The 20,884-nt window shown below is 45.6% G+C and overlaps 1 long non-coding RNA gene across 3 annotated transcripts in view; it reads left to right on the top strand.

The window, feature by feature from the left end:
* LOC105465160 (uncharacterized) overlaps positions 1 to 20,884 on the top strand; it is a 53,533-nt gene that overhangs the window by 27,526 nt on the left and 5,123 nt on the right. For all 3 annotated transcript variants that reach the window (XR_011611826.1, XR_011611825.1, XR_011611824.1), the window contains exon 7: positions 20,324 to 20,408. This is a non-coding gene — a long non-coding RNA (uncharacterized lncRNA). The remainder of the gene's footprint in view (positions 1 to 20,323; positions 20,409 to 20,884) is intronic.

Here is a 20,884-nt window from a genome sequence, read left to right as displayed (position 1 = left end):
TCAGGTTGCAAAGCCTTCCTGGACAAGGTTGCTTCAAAGGAAGGTCTGAAAGGAAGAATGGGAGGTAGGCAGGCTGCAAAGGCAGAGAAAATTCAGGGAAGGAGAAGACCAGGAACAGAGGCCTGAGATATGGAGCCTGGTACTATGGACTGGACGCTTGTGCCTCCCCCTTCCCCCTAATTGACTTGTTGAAGCCCAGTCACCGGTGTGATGGCATTAGGTGGTGTGGCCTTTGGAAGGTAATTAGGCCATGAGGGTGAATCCCTCATGAACAGGATTAGTGTCTTAATGAAAAGACAGGATAGAGCTTGCTTTCTATCCTCACTGCCATGTGAGGACACAACAAGAAAATGGTCATCTGCAAACCAGGAAGAGGTCCCTGACCAGAGCCGACCATGCCGGCACCCTGATATCAGACTTCCCGGCCTCCAGAACAGTGAGAAATAAATCTGTTGTCTAAGCCACCCAGTGTATAGTCATTTATAACAACACAGAGTGACTGAGACACCTGGGGTGGGGGTGTTTGGGGAATCACATTTTAATTAAGCCCACTTGGTTAGAGTGTTGGATACCTGAAGCAGGTAACGGGGGTTAGGATTGAAGATGTAGGTTCCTACCAGTCTGTGAGTTTGTTCTTTTGTATTTTGGATAATAATTCAGCAAGAGAGGACCGACGAAAACGAAAGGAGAGAACTGGTTGTGAGACTATTGGTAATTTTTGAAGCAAGAGAGTCCATGGCTTCTAGGGTGACCAACTGTTCTCATTTGCCCGGGACTGAGGAGTTTCCCAGGATGTGGGACTTTCAGTGCTAAAACCGAACAGTTCTATGCAAACGGGGATGACTGATCACCCTGAAACATCACCCAAACCATAAAGGAAGATATTGATAGATTTCATTCCATTAAAAAATAACATGTGAATGAAAAAATAGAAAATAGTCTGAATGCATCTAAACTGTTTTTCTCTAGAAAAAAATTAAAATAAATGACTATCTCTTTGGGACTCAAGCCATTTAGTGATACTGCCCTCCATTTCCTGATTGCCAGCATCCAACCTCCTTGTGCCTGAACCCCATCAGTACTAGAAGCCCTGTCACCTATTAATTCCCAAGTTCCTACATCTCACTTTAGCCAAAATCATCCATGTTTACAGCACTCTCTTGACTGTCATGGCCCTCCAACTTCCTGGAGCCCTCTGATCCCTCCATTGCTCCTCTTTCTTTCTTCTGTCTTCCTTCTCTAGCTAGTCAAGATCACCTAATCAGTCACTTCAAATAACTTGGTCGATATCATACCCTGTGGTGCTCTGCACTTGGCAAAATTCTGTACTCCAGATAAATTCCACGATCTATCTACCTTCTGCACAAAGGATGTAGAAAAACCGCAGATGAATTCTCAACTGCAGACCAATGCTTCCTTATATTCTTCTCTCTCACTTCCCACACAACTTTGAGCCCCAGCTCTACCACTGAACTAGCTGTGTGATTTGGGGCAAGTTGCTTCATCTCTTTGGGTCTCTGTTTTCTCACCCAAAAAGTGAGATGTTGTAAGGAATAACTAAGTTAGTATGCATAAAATGCTAAGCAGAGGCAATGGCAGGTAATAAGCACCTCATAAATGTTGGCTTTTACTGACGCTAGGATTTTGAATGCACGCTTAGAGGGGTTAAATCAGTGTGTCAGGCCATAGCAGGTCATAGCATTGTGATGTTTGACAAATACACAGGACACCGAACTGTGCAAAATTTTACTTTTGTTAAGATTTAATTCAACATTTCACCAAAGATGATGCTCAATATCATTAGTCATAAGGGAAATGCAAATTAAAACCACAACATACCACTATGCGTATATTACAATGTCTAAGGTTAAAAAGACTGATCATCCCAAATTTTGGCAAGAATGTGAAGAAACTAAAACTCTCATACACTGCTAGTGGGAATGGAAACCATTTGAAAAACAGTTTACTGTTTCTTTTTTCTTTTTCATTTTTTGGCACTTTCTTAATATGCTAGATAAACACCTACCATAAGATCCAACTATTCCACTCCTAGGTATTTACCCAAAAGACGAGAAAGCATAGGTCCACACAAAGATTTGTACACAAATTTTCACAGCAGCATTATCTATAATGGCCCCCAAGCTGGAAACAAGCCAACTGTCCCTTAACAGGGACATGGAAGGATAAACAAATTGCATTGTATTCATACAGTGGACATAGTCCTCAATAACAAAAAGGAATGAACTATCGATACAACACAACATGGATGAATCACACAGTTATACTAAGTGAATGAAGCTAGGAAAAATAGGACATATGGCTTAATTTCATTTATATAAAATTCTAGAAAATGCAAACTCATTTATGGTGACAGTAGGCACAGTTATTGCCTGGGAAGCAAGGAGGGGAAGGTGAAAAAGGGCAGGAGTGAGAAATTACAAATCGGCTTGAGAAAACTTTCTGGGGTGATAGATACGTTATCTTGATTGTGGTGATGGTTTCACTGGCATATAAATATGTCAAAACATGTTGAATTGCAATTCATACTCAAATATATGTAGTTTGTTGTATGCCAGTTGTGCTTCAAGAAAGCTATTACAAACTGACTTTTGCAGATTAAGAGTCTCAGCTCTTAGAAATGTTAGCTGCAAAAAGGGAACCCAGGTGACTTGGATAGGAAATGCATGCCACCATAACGCTTAGACACCTCCAGACTAGTGAAATAGCTTAAAGGGATCTGATATGAATACATGTATAATTGCTTTTTGGAAGATATTTGTTGTGGTTTATTATTTTATAGTTGCATCCAGAATAAGAAACCATGAAGACACATATAAATATTTTCCAGTGCTAAAATATTTGCCTCTTGAGCAGGGTTGAGTGGATTATTAAGAATTCCAAACAATAATTACACACTTGTTTAACTATAAGCCTGGGACTAAAAAGAAATATATCTCAAAAAGATAATAAAATGAAACAAGCAAAGGTTCACAATGGCAATTAGCACCAAGTTAGTAAAAGAGAAGGACAGTCCATATTCCTTAAAGGGAAGCCAATTCCTGAGGCTTTCTCCCCACGTTCATCAAGCCTGCTGAAGAGGGCATTTCCCAGAGAACAGCAGCCTCCAATGAGCTCCTGACCATGTGAGCGAAATTGTAAGTAGACGGCTGCTAAGACATTGTTTTTCCCAAAGGGGAAATTGTGCCAAACCCAAGTGGGAGATGGCAGCCAAGAAGAAGACAGCAGGCTCACCACAATGTAAAGCAGCAAAAAAGGAAAAGCGCCCAGGTCACAGTGCCTCTCTCACTGTCAGACTAATAACTGTCATTTCTTGCTGCTGTCAGTAAGACTTTTCTCCAGCAGCAATCCCCTATCTACCATTTTTCCTTCCTAATCTTGGGCTAGAATCCCCTAAGATGTATGGAGTGTTTCACTAGGAAATAGTACCAGATTTCCCTAAAGAATTAAAAACCTAAAAGCCAGAAGGCGTAGGGTGATCAGACAAGTGGAATAACTATAACAAATAACTAAATATAAGAAATAGCCAGGTGTGGCGGCTCAGGAGTGTGAGGCTGCAGTGAGCTATGATTGTGCCACTGTATCCAGACCCTGGGCAACAGAGCAAGACCCTGTTTCTGGGGGGTAGTGGCGGGAAAGGAATGTATACAGAGGCCAGGCGTGGTGGCTTACGCCTGTAATCCCAGCACTTTGGGAGACTGAGGTTGGTGGATCACTTGGGGTCAGGAGTTTTCAAATGCCCCTTGGAACTGACATAAATGTTTCCTATAGAAGAAGAAAGGCACGGAAGAGTTGAGGCACTAGCTAGCACTGTGGCTGTGGGTGAGCTGCCTGGACTTTTCAAGCCTCAGTTTCCTTGCCTGTCAAATGGGATTGTTAATAGCCACCTCACAGGGTTGCTGAGATGCTAAGAGCCCTGAAAGTGTTTTGCAAAAGTTAAAGCATTTTACCAACATGGAAAATTAGCACCATCTGGGGGGTCTATGGAATCAGACAGAACTTGGATACATTGTTTATATCAGGCTTGTTGATACTTTTTAAACAATATCCTGGGCTGGTTGGGGTGGCTCATGCCTATAATTCCAGAGTTTTGGGAGGTCAAGGCAGGAGGATTGCTTGAGCCCAGGAATTCGAGACCAGCCTGGGCAACATAGTGAGACCTCATCTCTATGAAAATTAAAAAAAAAAAAACCCCACCAACCAAGAATATTGTGCAAAGCTTTAATTTCAGCCCATTGCATTATGAAAACAAGTAGGACATTTGTCTTGCTTCCCAGTTATACAAATTTCTGCCTCCCTTGAGATCTTGATTTGTCTGTCCCCTTGTCCCACCCACTATCACGTGACTAAGGAGATGACAACCCAACTGAGGAGGCTGGACCCAAGGACTAAACTGTGGTTAGCCTTAAGGTCTGACTGGAAACCAGCAGTTCCTGGCTCCTCACCCCTTTTGCCTCTCCTCCCCAGAGCTGAAGCCACATGTATTAGTCCATTCTCACACTGCCATAAAGAACTACCTGAGGCTGGGTAATTTATGAAGAAAAGAGGTTTATCAACTCACAGTTCCACAGGTTTGACAGGAAGCATGGCTGGAAGGCCTCAGGAAATTTACAATCATGGTGGAAGGTGAAAGGGAAGTAGGTACATCTTACCATGGCAGAGCAGGAGAGAGAGGGAGAGAGAGAGAGTGAGCACGAAGGGTAGTGCCATGCATTTTTAAACCATCAGATCTCATGAGAACTCACACACCATCACAAGAACAGCAAGGGGGAAACTGCCCCTATGATTCAATCACCTCCCACCAGTTCTTTCCCCCAACACTGGGGGTTACAATTCAACGTGAGATTTGGGTGGGGACACAGAGTTAAACCACATCATTCTGCCCCTGGCCCCTCCCAAATCTCATATCCTTCTCACATTTCAAAACCAACCAGGCCTTCCTAACAGTCTTAACTCATTAACCCAAAGTCTTAACTCATTCCAGCATTAACTCAAAAGTCCAAGTCCAAAGTCTCATCAGAGACAAGGCCAGTCCTATCCGCCTATGAGACTGTAAAATAAAAAACAAGTTAGCTACTTCCAAGATAAAAGAGGGGTACAGGCATTGGGTAAATGTGCTCCTTCCAAATGGGAGAAATTGACCAAAACAAAGGGGCTGTAGGCCCCATGCAACTTTGAAACCCATCAGGACAGTCATTAAATCTTCTTTTTTTTTTTTGCAAGACAAGGTCTGGCTCCATCACCTATGCTGGGGTACAGTGGCACAATCTTGGCTCACAGCCTCCACCTCCAGGGCTCAAGCCATTCTCCTACCTCAGCCTCCCAAGTAGCTTGGACCACAGGTACACACCACCACACCCAGCTAATTTTTTTTTTTTAAATAGAGACAGGGTTTTGCCATGCTGCCCAGGCTGGTCTCGAACTTGTGAGCTCAAGTGATCCACCATCTTGGACTCCCAAAATGCTGGGATTAGAGGTGTGGGCCACTGTGCCCAGCTGATTAAATCTTAAAGCTCCAAAATAATCTTCTTTGACTCCATGTCTCACATCCAGGCCATGCTGATGTAAGAGGTGGGCTTCCATGTGCCATGTACCAAAGGTGCACAGAGCAGCTGGGCCCTGGGCCTGGCCCGTGAAACCATTTTTTCCTCCTAGGCCTCTGGGCCTGTGATACAAGGGGCTGCTGTGAAGTCTCTGACATGCCCTGGCGACATTTTCCCCATTGTCTTGGCAATTAATTTGGCTCCTCTTACGCAAATTTCTGTAGCTGGCTTGAATTTCTCCCCAGAAAATGAAATTTTTCTTTTCTACTGTATGGTCAGGCTGCAAATTTTCCAAACTTTTATGCTCTGCTTCACTTTTAAATGTAAGTTTCAATTTCAAACCATCTCTTTCTCTATGCATATGAGCATACACTTTTAGAAGCAGCCAGGTCACATCTTGAATGCTTTACTGCTTAGGAATTTGTTGCACCAGATATCATAAATCATCACTTCCAAACTGAAAGTGCCACAGATCTCTAGGGTAGGGGCAAAATGCCACCAGTCTCTTTGCTAAAGCATAGTAAGAGTGACCTTTATTCCAGTTCCCAGTAAATTTCTCATCTCCATCTGAGATCACCTCAGCCTGGACTTTGTTGTCCATATCACTATCAGCATTTTGGTCAAAACCACTCAACAAGTTTCTAGGAAGTTTCAAACTTTCCCACATCTTCCTGTCTCCTGAATCCTCCAAACTGTTCTAACCTTTGCCTGTTACCCAATTCCAAAGTCACTTCCTCATTTTCAGGTATTTCTATAGCAGTGCCTGACTCCCAGTTCCAATTTTCTGTATTAGTTTATTCTTGCACTGCTATGAAGAACTACTTGAGACTGGTTATTGAATCATGGGGGCGGACTCCCACTAGGCCCCGCCCACAACACGTGGGGATTGCAATTCGAGATGAGATTTGGGTGGGGACACAGAGTCAAACCATACCACCACAGCATTCCATCTCTGGTCCCAGCCAACCACAGACTCTTGGGCCTTCATGCTGCATCCCTAGTATCTGCCTGTTCCAGCATCTTGAATGCTAGTTCAGGTTGTAAGCAAATATCTATGCAGTTCTTGTTTCTGAATCTCAGTCATCATAACCTGCCCAGAAGCTCGGGGCACTTAGGATGGGGTTCCTGCCTTGCCCTTTCCAAACACAGTTCATTTCTCCTGTGCCTGCTACAAGAATGGGTCTCCCCAAAAATTCAGGCCGCATGTCCAGGCTGTTGTCCTCTCTGCAGACAAGCCTGATGAGCTGACCTGTGAGGACCTCTGAATAAATCAGGGATTCTCAGCCTCAGCACTGGTGACATTTTAGTGGGATAATTATTCACTGGGATCATATGGCAATCCCAGGCATTGCAGAATGTTTAGCAGCACCATTGGCCTCTACCCACTGGATGCCAGTAGCACCCCTCCCCCAAGATGTGACAACCCAGAATGTTTTCAGACATTGCCAACACTGTTCCCAATGGAGAGTCACGAGATGAGGCTTCCTCTGAGAGCCCCTGTTGCTGCCTCCTGGAGACCTGTTACTGTGGGTTGGAGCCCCCAGTTGCCCCATGAATAGCTTCCACTTCTCATCAGTAAGCACAGTTTTGGAGACTGATCAGTTGGCCTTCCACTCTGGGACGTTTGTTGAATTTTTGGCCACCCAGCCTTGACCCCACTTCCTGAGTTTGGGACCACCCCATTCAACATGGTCAGAGGCAAAGTCCACTTTGTGGTAGGCAAAGACTCCTGCTGAGGTAAGGCACACTCTCTCAAAGCTTCCCTTGTGGTTGGGGCTTGGCTGGTTGGAGGCACTCACCTCAGACTTCAGGTTGGTGGTGATCTACTTTAACAGCGGCCAACAGGGGCAGTCACCTCATCCAGACCCCGTGATACCATAACAAGCTACCTCCAGGGGTGTGACGTGGGCTCTGGTCCCATGACCTCCCTCCTTCTTCCCCATTTTGCAGACACAGTTCTGTCTTCCCACCATTGTGTGGCCACCCAGTATCCTCTCACTAAGTTCCTTTTCTGCCTGACTCAGCCAGCAGCAGTTGTATGTAGGTTACTAAGAATTGTCACCTCTTCTTCCCCATCCCCACCCATGGGTCTGACCCCCAGGATGACCCATCTCTTCTGAATATCTCCTCTCATAGTTGGCCTTCATGTCTAGACGGGTCCTTGGAGGATGGAAATACCTTTTTGTTCCAACTATCTGTGTTAGATCCCTTCTAGAGGCCAGGCATGGTGGCTCACACCTATAATCCCAGCACTTTGGGAGGCCAAGGCGGGCAGATAACCTGAGGTCGGGAGTTAGAGACCAGCCTGACCAATATGGTGAAACTCTGTATCTACTAAAAACACAAAAATTGGCTGGGTGTGGTGGCACGTGCCTGTTATCCCAGCTACTCAGGAGGCTGAGGCGGGAGAATCGTTTGAACCCAGGAGGCAGAGGTTGCAGTGAGCTAAGATTGTGCTACTGCACTCCAGCCTGGGCGACAGAGGGACCCTGTCTCACAAAAAACAAAAAACCCCTCTAGACATAGGCAGCTCTTACCTCACAAGCACCTGGTTTACAAGGGAGCATCCACTCACCATCACCACTAGTGTGTGGGCTGCTGCAGAAACTTCCGGAAGATATTTCTCTGTTAGTTTAGTGTGACATTTTGGCCTGTGGTCTTATTTCCACAAAACTTAGAAAATGATATGTGAAAACAGCACTGAGAGGTAAGTGAGTTGTCTGAAGGCCACACACCTGGCTAGTGCTGAGTCCGTGGCAGGAACTGAGCTGCAGGGTCTCAGCCAGGCCACCTACCTTCCCCAGTCCTCGCTGAGCCACCAGGACTAGCAAACAGTTCAGCAACAAAGTTAAAGGGTGCACTAGGCCGGAAGAATTGACCTGGTTTAAATTTTGGCAAGAATGGAGGCAGGGACTCAGCTAAGGTTGCCTTTCCTTTGTTTACCACTACCCTAGCCAACAAGTAGCACTGGGACGTCAAAGGTCCTGGGAGCATTGTGTGTGGTTCCCTTGCATGTAGCAGGACGTGATCAATATCTGTGAGTGGATGGTTGAGAGGAAGGTGATGAGGCAGGAGCCTCCTGCCCATGCTCCTCACCCATTACCTGGGTAGCCACTAAATGACATGGTAAACATGCTGAGCTCTCAGACCTTGGGGCTTCGAGATAAAGACAGGACTGGTTCTAGTGGCCCAGGGGTCCCGGTTGCTTTCCAGAAGCACATGTATCTCCAGTAGCTGTCTGGGGAAGCTGCTGGGTTTTGTAAGGGCATTGCAGGGAAATCACAGGGGAGCGGCTACTTGAAAGGCTTCGAGAACAAAATCAATACGGGCCATGCGAGCCAAGATTTCACAGCAAGTTTTAGCTATTTGCTGCTGCTGACCTGGAAAGAGTTGAGAGGGGGCGCCAGTTGCCTTTGCGGGAGGGGAAGGCTGTTGGCAAAACCTGTTTAGTAGTCACTCAAGGAAGCCACCAAGAGAGGGATCTAATCTTTCTTAGACCTGAGGTCAATGACCTCAATAGGAAGTAATGATAATAGGAGACCAGTAAAATTAGCTTCCTAGGGGCTGCTGGTGGCTACGAATTACCAGGCACCGCACATACGACTACAGCATGAACCTCCACAAGCCAGTGGATGCCAATGGGGAAGGTCATGTGACGTGCCCGAGGTCACCCAGCTGGCAAGGGTGAGAGCTGGGATTCCAACCCATTTTGCCGCCCTTCAGAGCCCGGTCCCTGTCCACACCACACCACCAACTCCCAAGGATAACAAGAACATGACCTAGACTCTGTGTGAAGGCACAGTAAGTACATCTTAGGTTTCCAGAGAACAGACTTGAAACATTCTCCTGTGTTAATAAAAACTTACTTTCTCACCTTGCAAAACTGGCATCGGCTCTGCTCACCCTGACCACAGTCAGCCCCTGCTGACGGCTTTCCCAAAGACATTCCCACAGCCCCAAGTCCAGGGGGAGGTTTGTGTCTCCCTCTCTGCAGCAGATCCACTAGCGTCCCTAGGGAGAATCTAATGAAACAGGAGATGGGTATTTAGCTATGCATTTTTCTTTTCTTTTTTGTATTTATTTTTTGAGACAGGGTCTTTCTCTGTCAGCTAGGTTGGAGTGCAGTGGCATGAATATGGCTCAGTGCAGCCTTGAACTCTTGGAGTCAGTGATCCTGGAGTCAGTATTTAGCTATGCATTTTTCTTTCTTTTATATATATATATATATATATTTTTTTTTTAAGACAAGGTCTTTCTCTGTCACCCAAGTTGGAGTACAGCGGCATGAACATGGCTCAGTGCAGCCCTGAACACCTGGACTCAGTGATCCTCCCACCTCAGCCTCCTGAGTAGCTGGGACCACAGGTGCTCACCACCATACCTGGCTAATTTTTTAATTTTTAGTAGTAATTTTTAATTTTAGTAAAATTTTTAAAATTAATTTTTAGTAATTTTAATTAAAAAAATTAAAACTAATTTTTAAATTTTTAGTAATTTTAATTCTTTAGCGAGAGATGGAATCTCACTCTATTTCCCAGGATGGTCTTGAACTCCTGGGCTCAAGTGATCCTCCTGCCTCAGCCTCCCAAGGTGCTGGGATTACAGGTGTGAGCCACCACGTCCAGCCTAGCTGTACACTTTTCTCAAGAGTGGCTACCTGATTTGGCTTAGTCTAATTTCTCCCAAGGCCTGTGGCAAGGGGAGAGCATAATCATGTCAAAGTGTACATTGGAGTTAAACTTTATTTCTCCAAGGCCCTCACATCATTTCATAAAAAAGCAGTTGCAGAACCATATGTACGGTATAATCCTGTTTCTGTAAAAATAAAATCTCTATAAATTCATGTGTATTCATAAGAAATAACCTGAGAGGTTGCTCAGTAAATTGCTAACAGTAGTCGGCTCTGGGGAGCAGGATTAAGGCTGTGCTGTGTCTGTGGAAAGGGCCCTTACACTTTTTCCTTTATTTTTATTTCGTATTTTTTCAGAGACAGAGTCTCCCTCTGTCACCCAGGCTGGAGTGCAGTGGCACGATCTCGGCTTACTGCAGCCTCTGCCTCCTGGGCTCAAGTGATTCTCCTACTTTGGCCTCTCAAGTAGCTGGGGCCACAGGTGCACGCCACCACACCTGGCCCACTTTCTAGAATGCTATCTGAATGGAATAATACAGTATGTATTCCTTTTGTCTTGCTGCTTTCACTCAGTGTAGTTGTTCTGCAATTCATCCATATCATTGAATTACCAATAGTTCATTCCTTTTTAATTTCTGAGAGTATTTCATCGACTAGAAACAGCTCAATTTGTTTATCCATTCACTTGCTGGTGGACATTTGGGTTGTTTTCAGTTTTCAGCCATTGCTAAGAAAGCTGTTATGAACATCATTGTACAAGTCTTTCTGTGGGCATATATCATCTTGGGTGAATACAGTAAATACCTAGGAGTAGAATGGCTGAGTTATCAGTGGGTGTATGTTTATCATTTTAAGAAACTGCATAACTGTTTTCAAAGTAGTTGCACCATTTTGCATTACTATCTTCATTAATAAAGCATTTTTAAAAAAATGGATAAGCTTTCCCCAGTTCCAGAGTTTGGGGTGGAATTTGGGAGACAGCTGAATCTTCTTCATAATAAAGGGAAAGAACTGAAGTTGGTGATGTAGGGTCTGGCCCTTGTTTGGAGCCAGGAATCTGGACCCAAGTGGCAGAAACACAGACAAAAAAAAGACCCAGGTGGGGCGCGGTGGCTCATGCCTGTAATCCAAGCACTTTCGGAAGCCAAGGCGGGAGGATCATGAGGTCAAATCGAGACCATCCTGGCTAATACAGTGAAACCCCGTCTCTACTAAAAATACAAAAAATTAGCCGGTCGTGGTGGCAGGCACCTGTAGTCCCAGCTGCTTGGGAGGCTGAGGCAGGAGAATCAGGAGAATCTCTTTAACCCGGGAGTTGGAGCTTGCAGTGAGCTGAGATTGTGCCACTGCACTCTAGCCTGGGCAACAGAGCAAGACTCTGTCTCAAAAAAAAAAAAAAAAAAAAGAGAAGAAAAGACCCAGTGGGCTGGGCACAGTGGCTCACACCTGTAATCTCAGCACTTTGGGAGGCTGAGGGGGGAGGATGGCTTGAGCTCAAGAGTTTGAGAGCAGCCTGGGCAACATGGCAAAACCCCGTCTATACAAAAAATTAGCCAGGCATGGTGGTGCATGCCTGTGTTCTCAGCTACTTGGGAGGCTGAGGTGGGAGGATCACCTGAGCCCAGGGAGGTTAAGGCTGTAGTGAGCCGAGACAGCATGACTACACTCCAGCCTGGGCAACAAGTAAGACCCTGTCTCAAAACAAAAACACAGAAAGATCCAGTGACTGTGTGGCCATGAATGGACTTGGGAAGAACGAAAATGACTCCTGTGGGATCCTGTGGCTGTGTGGGATGGGGGCTGTGCTACATGAAGACCCCTCCTCAATTTCTACCATGAAGTCTCCAGTGAAGTCTCTGCTACTCACCCACACTTTTGCATGTGTGAATTCTGTGGGCCAGTGTTTCCCAAACTTCAGAGAAGCACTGACCCTATAGCCTATTATTGTTCTCTAAAGCAACTCATCTTACTTTTATCAAATTTATTTCATCTTCATCTCAACCTTAAAAAGATAGCTATTCCTTAAAACTATTTAGACTTAAAACATTAGCTTCTGGCCTCCCTTACTCATCTCATGGCCCACCAATGGGCCTCACTGCACTGCTTGGACCTAAACCTTGGACCTAAAACCAGGTTTTAGGGGAACTCAAAGATGGCCCAGAGCCTGGCAGCTGCATACACAGGCCCACTACACATATGTGAGATGTGCTTCGACATCTGCATGTTTTCCCCATTGTGAGGATGTAGGCTCCCATTCAAGCTTGGTGCTGAGCCTGGCACATCCTGAGTGGGTCACATACTCTTTTTGAAAGAATGGCAAAGCTCACGACTCATGACCAGGCAGTATGTGATCAGTGCCATACATGCAGAGGCCCTGGTACCTGAGGAACTCAGAGGAGGACCAAGGCTCGCTCCCAGGACTCTCTCTCTGGTCATGAGTGTTCCAATCAGCCCATATCAACCAGTGGGGGTCCCATCTGAGTTGTCTACCCTCCCTCTGAAATGTCCAACGCCCCCATCAGAATCATCCAGACCTCTGCTGTTTCCTCCTATTTCTAGGGGAAATGACTCTGCTTTGGACTGGTGGCATCAGGCAAAAAGGGTGCTCTCTGCAGGTTTGGTGCCAAAAGTGGGACTAAGCAGGGTTTTGAGGGTCTTAATCAACCTTCTCAGGACAGAGCAAGAGTTATGAATTAAGAGCCTGGAGGGAAAGGGGGAGTATAACTCGGGAATGACCTGGCTCCTGGCCCTGCAGCCACCTTTCCTGTCCACATGGGGTTTTGGGCTGACAAGTCCCCTGACATGGCCCAAGGGGGCCTTAAGAGGTTCCTGAGAGTGCTGAGGGTGTCACCATGGGTGGGGGGTTAAAGGAATTTCCTCTGGAGCCATGTCCTTCTCTTGAACTAGGAGTATCTAATTTGGTCCAGGTGAGCTTTTCAGTTTAGCGTAGTTAAGGGCGGTCCCTGGATCAGAAGCCTCAGCATCACCTGGGAACTTGTTTGGAATGCAAATTATTCAGGCCAGACCTCCCACTGAATTGAAAATACTGAGACTAGGGCCCAGCAATCAAGCCCCCCAGGTGACAATGATGTAGGCTCGAGTTTGAGAAACTTTAGAAATTGACTCCTTTAAAAAATCCCAGCCAGGCACAGTGGGTCATACCTGTAATCCCAGCACTTTGGGAGACTGAGATAGGAGGATCCCTTGAGCCCAGGAGTTTAGGGAGACTCCCATCTCTACCCAAAATAAAAAATTAGCCGGGCATGGTGGCATACGCCTTTGGCCCATTACTCAGGAGGCTAAGATGGGAGGATTGCTTGAGCCAGGGAGGTTGAGGCTGCAGTGAGCTGTGATTGCACCACCGCACTCCAGCCTGAGCAACAGAGTGAGACTGTGTTTCAAAAAATTAAAAATCTTCTCTCTCTCCGTCTCACACCCACACCTCCCATACACACCCCCCTACATACACCCATATGCTTGGCCAGCAAAGGGCTGTAGTTTGCACACGTGGGACAAGGAACACAAGTCTTTGCACAGCTGATCTAGAAAATCCGAAACGTCCCTGCCCCCAGCCCTCCATCAGGAGTCTCTGGCTTCCACGACCACTTTCACACAGTCCTTATTGAACTCTTGGTTCGACCCTTACTTTCGTATTCCAACTGGATACAAAGCTGAGGCCTGTTTTCCTATTATCTGCCAGATGAATACTTGGATCGGTGTCCAGGCTGCCCGGTCGTGCTTAGTAATCGGAAACAGAGACGGCGGAAATCTCAAATTCTGGTTTCCTGCCGGGGAGCCAGCTCGAAGTCTGCGGGAGAGGAAAGGACGTTGTGACACAGCGCCACCCTGTGGCAGAAAGAAGAGCCGCTCTTGGCCTGTTGTCTGCATTGGATCTCAAGGCTTGGGGCTGGCAGAAACCTGAAACCTCACAGAACCCCAAAATAACAAAACTGTCATTTAAAGAGCACTTACTGTGTGTTAGAGAGGCACTGTGATAATTGTTTTATATTGTTATGGCCTCAGAGTTTCCCATGAGATGGATACTATTTTCCGAATAAGGAAACTGGGGCCCAGAAGGGTTAAGACATTTGCCTAAGGTTGCACAGCTAAGAGATAGCCGGGCTACACATCCACAGAGTGTGGCCACAGAGGCCACATTTTTTTTTTTTTTTGAGACAGGGTCTTACTCTGTTGGCCAGGCTGGAGTGCAGTGGCATGATCTTGGCTTACTGCATCCTTGACCTCCCAGACTCAAGCAATCCTCCTGCCTCCCAAATAGCTGGGACCACAGGCATGCACTACCATGCCCAGCTAATTTTGTTTATTTTTTTTTGTAAAGACGAGGTCTCCCATGTTGCCCAGGTTGGTCTCGAACTCCTGGGCTCGAGTGATCCTCCATCCTCTGCCTCCCAAAGTGCTGGGATTGCAGGCATGAACCACTGCATCCAGCCGAGGACACACCTCTAACCACCACTCTGTCCTTCCAGTCACCTGCTCAGTGGAGAACATTGCCTATAGCAGGGCTTTTCAAACTCACACCTGCAGGAGGCACTGGGGATCTTGTTAAAATCCAGATTCTGATTCAGCTGAGCTGGGGTAGGGCCTGTGAGTCTACATTTCTCTTTTCTTTTCTCTTTTCTTTCTTTCTCTTTCTTTCTTTCTTTCTTTCTTTCTTTCTTTCTTTCTTTCTTTCTTTCTTTCTTTCTTTCTTTCTTTCCTTCTTTCCTTCTTTTCTTTTCTTTTCTTTCTTTCTTTCTTTCTTTCTTTCTTTCTCTTTCTTTCTTTCTTTCTTTCTTTCTTTCTTTCTCTCTCTCTCTCTTTCTTTCTTTCTCTTTCTTTCTTTCTTTCTTTCTTTCTTTCTTTCTTTCTTTCTTTCTTTCTTTCTTTCTTTCTTTCTTTCTTTCTTTCTTTCTTTCTTTCTTTCTTTCTTTCCTTCTTTCTCTTTCTTTCTTTCTTCTTTCTTTTTGACAGAGTTTCACTCTTGTTGCCCTGGCTGGAGTGCAATGGCACAGTCTCAGCTCACTGCCTCCTGAATTCAGGCGATTCTCCTGCCTCAGTCTCCCAAGTAGCTGAGACTACAGGCACCTGCCACCACGACTGGCTAATTTTTGTATTTTTAGTAGAGACGGGTTTCACCATGTTGACCAGGCTGGTCTTGAACTCTTGACCTCAGGTGATCCGCCTGCCTCAGCCTCCCAAAGTGCTGGGATTACAGACATGAGACACCGTGCCCGACCTGAGAGTCTACTTTTATTTCTAAGGGCTCCCAGATGATGTGGTGCTGCTGGTTCGTGGACCACACTTGGAGAGGTGAGGCCCTAGAGCAGCTGTCCAGTAGAACTTTCTGTGATAGTGGAAGTGCTCTAACTCTGCGCTGTGTTATACATTGTCACAGGCTGCAGGTGCTATGGGGCACCTGAATCGTGGCTACTGCAACAGAGAAATAAATTTTAATTTTAGTTCATTTAAGTTAATTTGAATTTAAATAGCCACATGCATGTAGTGTCCTCCATACTGGATCGTGCAACGTCCATCATGAGTGGGGGCTCAGGCTTGTCATTCAAGAGCCAAAATACCATGGTAGGTTAAAGCAAGATTATAGGGTAACAAATTTTTGGAGTCCTTAGAGATAGTATATTCAACACTACTGTTTTACATCTGAGGAAACTGACCAGAGAGGCAAAGTGACTTGTTGCAGAGCCACAGAGCTGTTCCTGGCAGAGGGAAGGCTTCAGGTTCAAGGACAGCATTCTCTTACCATGCCACATTTTGTTCTAGGCCCACTGACCTTCAAAAGTAAAATGTTTCCAATTTTGTGAAATCCAAGCTGGGTGTGGTGGCACGTGCCTGTAGTTCTAGGTGCCCAAAAAGCTGAGCTGGGAGGATCATTTGAGCTGGGGAGGTTGAGGTTGCAGTGAGCCATGATTGCACCACTGCACTCCAGCCTGGGTGACAGAAGGAGACCTTGTCTCTAAAAAAAAAAAAAAAAAAAAAAAGGAAAAAGAAAATCCTCTATAAACAAAGTGTAGCTATTGGTAATAGTCATATGGTATTTATTATTTTATATGACATTTGAGGCAGTTAACCAAGTTTAAAAGTTATCCAATTTCCTGAGGGAATTAACTAATTTTTAGCTACATTTGCAAGACCTGCAACACATGAAAAGAATCATCCCTTTTTATGGGATGTTTTGCAACACCAAGGTCTCTGGCAAAACCAAGTTAAGACCAAACCCTCTTCAGGCCTCCCTGGTGTGTAGCTGGTGTCTTACCACATGGACTTCAGTGGGTACAGATGTGCAAAGCAGTGATGGTAATCAGACAACTGAACAGGTTGTCCTGTATCACACTGGAATGAAGGATTTACTTGATCTTTAAAACATTTTTTTCTGGTTGTAAGGCAATGTATGTACATTATATAGAAGTTGAAAATTGCGGGGAAAATACTGTGTTGGTTATTTGTTGCTATGTAACAGGTTATCTCCAAAACCTAGCAGCTTAAAATATCAAACATCTGTTATCTCACAATCACTGAGAGCAGCTCAGCCGGGTGGTTCTTTCTTTCCTTCCCCTTTTATGGTTTCGTCTGAAATATGCCCGGTCGTTCTGACTCAGGGACTGTCAGGAGGTTGCAGACCAGATGTTGTCAGGGCTATTCTCATGTGAAGGCTTGGCAGATTGCAGGATCTGCTGCTTTTTCAGCATTGTGATCATAGCTCACGGCTGCCTTGAACTCTTGGGCTCAAGTAATCCTCTAGCCGCAGCCTCCCAACTAGCTGGGACTACAGATGGATGGCACCAATGGTCTGCTAGGATCTGGTTCTAAGCTCACTCATGTGGCTGTTGGCAGGAGGCCAGGGCTGGGCCCCTCTATAGGACTTCTCAGGACAAAATTTCCCTTAAGAATAAATGATGTGAGAGAAAAAGCAAGAGAGACAGTGTCCAAGACGGAAACCACAGCCCTTTATAGCTTCAGTGGGGAGTGACAAACCTTCACTTCTGCTGTATTCTTTAGGTCACCCAAACTCGCCCTGTTACAGTGTGGGAGAATGCCACACAAAGGTCGTGAGTACCAGAGGTGGGGTCGAAAATAAAACTCACCTGCAACCTCACTCTCCATAAATAACCACTGTAACATTATGAGGTGATTCCATATACATCTATTTATATGTACAGATTTTTTTCTGACTCTTACTTCATATGTTATTGCCCATATTTTCCCTCCATCTCCCTTTTCAGATGGAAATCCAGCTTTATTTAAGCTCCTTTCCCTGTAGAAGAGGTACACTCAATGTTTATTATTATTATTATTACTTTGAGACAAAGACTTGCTCTGTTGCCCAGGCTGGAGTGTAATGGTGCGATCTCAGCTCACTGCAACCTCCGCTTCCTAGGTTTAAGCAATTTTCGTGCTTCAGCCTCCTGAGTAGCTGGGACTATGGGCACGCATCACCACACTTGGCTAATTTTTGTAGTTTTTTTTTTTTGTTTGTTTGTTTGTTTTTAGTAGAGTCAGGGTTTCACCATGTTGTCCAGGCTGGTCTCGAACTCCTGGCCTGGAGTGATCTGCCTGCCTCGGCCTCCCAAAGTGCTATGATTACAGGCGTGAGCCACCGCACCCAGCCAATGTTTATTATTTTAATAATTATCCTAAGTTTTGAACATGCATATTTGATATTATGAAATATAAAGTGAATTAACGTCTTTATTCCTCTCCTAAATGATTCAATGGCATTAAAATATTGAACCAGGCCATTATTCTCCCAACTTACATATTATTGTTATCCAGTATTTTAGTCCCATCTCATTTGTATATATGCAAAATTAGTTTTAGAAATAATGTTTTTCAAGATTTACCCCCTGGCCTACCTGTGTCATTACTCACCAGTGCTTCTTGTATCCCTAAGCAGGATAAAGTCTTAGCTCTGGACTCGGTACCTGGTGGCTTCTTTTCCTTTTCCTGTTTATTTCTTGAAAGCTCAGCATTTCTAAGAGTTCCAGTGGGGGAATTTTCCAGTTTCTGGTTTCCATGTTGCTGGTATCCCCTTATTTGATTATTTCAGCAAGGCTGATGTACTAATTCCTCTCGAAAAACTTAAACTCATTCAAGAGTATGTGTCCTGAGGGGCACGTGGGAGAGAGTTAGGGAAGAAGGGAGAAAGGAAAGGTGAGAATGGGCGGGGTGGGTGGCAAGACTTCAGGGGTGACATCTGCAGAGCGTGCCTCTGAGGAATCGAGTCTCCGGGCCCACCAAGGTTGATTCATGTACCCCAGCCAGATGCGGGGCTTCCGGGGACTGTGTGGAGTGGAAGAAGGCTGTATCAGTGGACTCAAAAATCACAGGACAATGCCGGTGTTTTGCAGCTATGGACGAGAGACCCCACCACAACCATGGCAGTGAGAAACCCTAAAAATAACTGGGGACAAATTTTCATCGGGATGAATGAGAGCTCAGAGGCAGGACTAAATTGATTAAAAGGAAATAAAGGAATCAAATACGTCTTGCTCATATAGTTTGTGGACTGATTCACATCTGCTCCACACACACACACCCCGTTCTTTTCAAACTGTCCGTTGTAGTCTAATTTTTGTATCTACCTTTTTTCACTTAGTTTATGTAATGGACATGATGTAATGTCAATATCTGTACTTCCCAACCGTGTCCATAAGGTATTTTGTCATTTAGATTGCCGCACGTCACAATATGTCTGGCTTCACCTGCTGGGAGCAAGAAGCCAGGTTGCATTCCTTTTACTACTAAAGATCCCACGCCCTGTGAACGTCTCTGGAGAAAGCTTCTCTTCCCTCCCAGGGAGCCCTTGGCCTTCATACTCCTCAGTCCTCTCCCCCAGATACCTGCTCAGCCCAGCAGACCCGGCCAGTGCTGGGAACTCTCACCTGGAGGCTGGAGAATAGGGACACCGCTCCTCCCTCAGGAGTCTGGGGCTTCCGGGCTGCCACCAGGTGTCACCAGCAGCTTGTCAGGTGGGTGCATTTCCTGTCCCCAGCCACATCAGAGACTCAGGCTGTTTCCTTCACCCTAGAATGGAGCTATTGGTCACCATGTGCAAGGTTTGTAAGAATGAAAGGATAAAGAAAAAAAAAGATGAAAATTATTGCAGCAATCATTGAGGCTGGCCATCGCGTATTCTCATTCTGCCCCTCTGGAAGCATGGTGGAATCGTCTGATTTCCCGCCTTCTGAATCAGTGTTGGAGGCCAAAGAAAAGCAAGTGGAAGTGACACAGGTCGCTTCCCAGTGGTGGGCTCACCCACCAATTTGCAATTTGCCACATTTTCCTTCTTCCTACCACTACTGCTGTCCTGGTTCCAGATGGCACCGCTCCATCCGCTAGGGTCTCCGAGTGAGGAGGACATGGAGACCAGCCCCTAGCCACCCCAAGAAGGACATGTAGAATGGATGCGAAATAAATCTTTGTGGTTTTAAGCACTGAGAGTCTGGCGTCATTTGTTACCACAGCATAACCTAGCCTGCCCAGGCTGGTTAAACTTTTTTTTTTTTTTTTTTTTTGAGACAGAGTCTCACTTGGTCACCCAGGCTGTAGTGCAGTGGCCCAATCTCGGCTCACTGCGAACTCTGCCTCCCGGGTTCACGCCATTTTCCTGCCTCAGCCTCCCAAGTAGCTGGGACTACAGGTGCCCGCCACCTCGCCTGGCAATTTTTTTTTTTTTTGGTATTTTTAGTAGAGACGGGGTTTCACCATGTTAGCCAGGATGGTTTTGGTCTCCTGACCTCGTGATCTGCCCGCCTCGGCCTCCCAAAGTGCTGGGATTACAGGCGTGAGCCACCGCGCCCGGCTTCTTCTTCTTCTTTTTTTTTTTTTTAAGAGGGTCTCACTTTGTTGCCCAGGCTGATCTGAAACTCCTAGGCTCAAAGGATCCACCCGCCTTCTCCCAAAGTTCTGGGATTACAGGCGTGAGCCACCATGCCTGGCTTATTAAACTTTTTAATAAAAGGATGAACCTACTCAAGATTATAGAAACTTAACAGAAGGAAGGAAAGTGTGCAGGCCATTGGGATCATTTTAGGGTTCTTCCTCTTTCCTCATTCACTAACAGGACAGCTTCAGTGCCTGAACACTGCACAGAACACTTTCCTTTCCACTCTTTTAGGACTCCAGCTACTTATTTTCCGGCCATCTCTGCAGGCCTCCATCTGCCTGTAGCCTGAAGGAGATCTGGATTACCATTTTGTCAGGTAAGCGTTACACAACTTGGGGTTTTCATAAGCAACATGGCAGACGGAGCTCCAGGAAAGCTGCTCAGAAAATGCCGTGGGTAACATAAAGAAGATGAAATTCTCTGCAAGGTGCACATTGAAACTTTTCTCTTGTGGTGCATTGGGAATAAAGGCAGGGCGGAACCATCTATTGGGCACAGCTGGAGCAGAGCCCAGAGCTCGTGATACTTCTAGTGGCTCATGAAAATGTTTCAATTTTTTTTTTTTAACTAGAAGGCAATGTTTTAATATATAATGTTAATACAGACATACTGTAGGGGAGAAAGGCTTCTCACTCATCACAAGGTTCATGGCTGAGGCACCTATAATAAAAGACAGATTAACAAGAGAAAAGCACACAAATTTATTTAATACAAATTTTATGTGGGCTGGGCAAAGTGGCTTATGCCTGCAATCCCAGCACTTTGGGAGGCCAAGGCAGGAGGATCACTTGA

Source organism: Macaca nemestrina, chromosome 13 (genome assembly GCF_043159975.1).
Source record: "Macaca nemestrina isolate mMacNem1 chromosome 13, mMacNem.hap1, whole genome shotgun sequence".
NCBI classification, from domain to species: domain Eukaryota; kingdom Metazoa; phylum Chordata; class Mammalia; order Primates; family Cercopithecidae; genus Macaca; species Macaca nemestrina.
The sequence above is the reverse complement of the archived record's forward strand: the minus strand, read 5'-3'. Positions and strand labels throughout refer to the sequence as shown.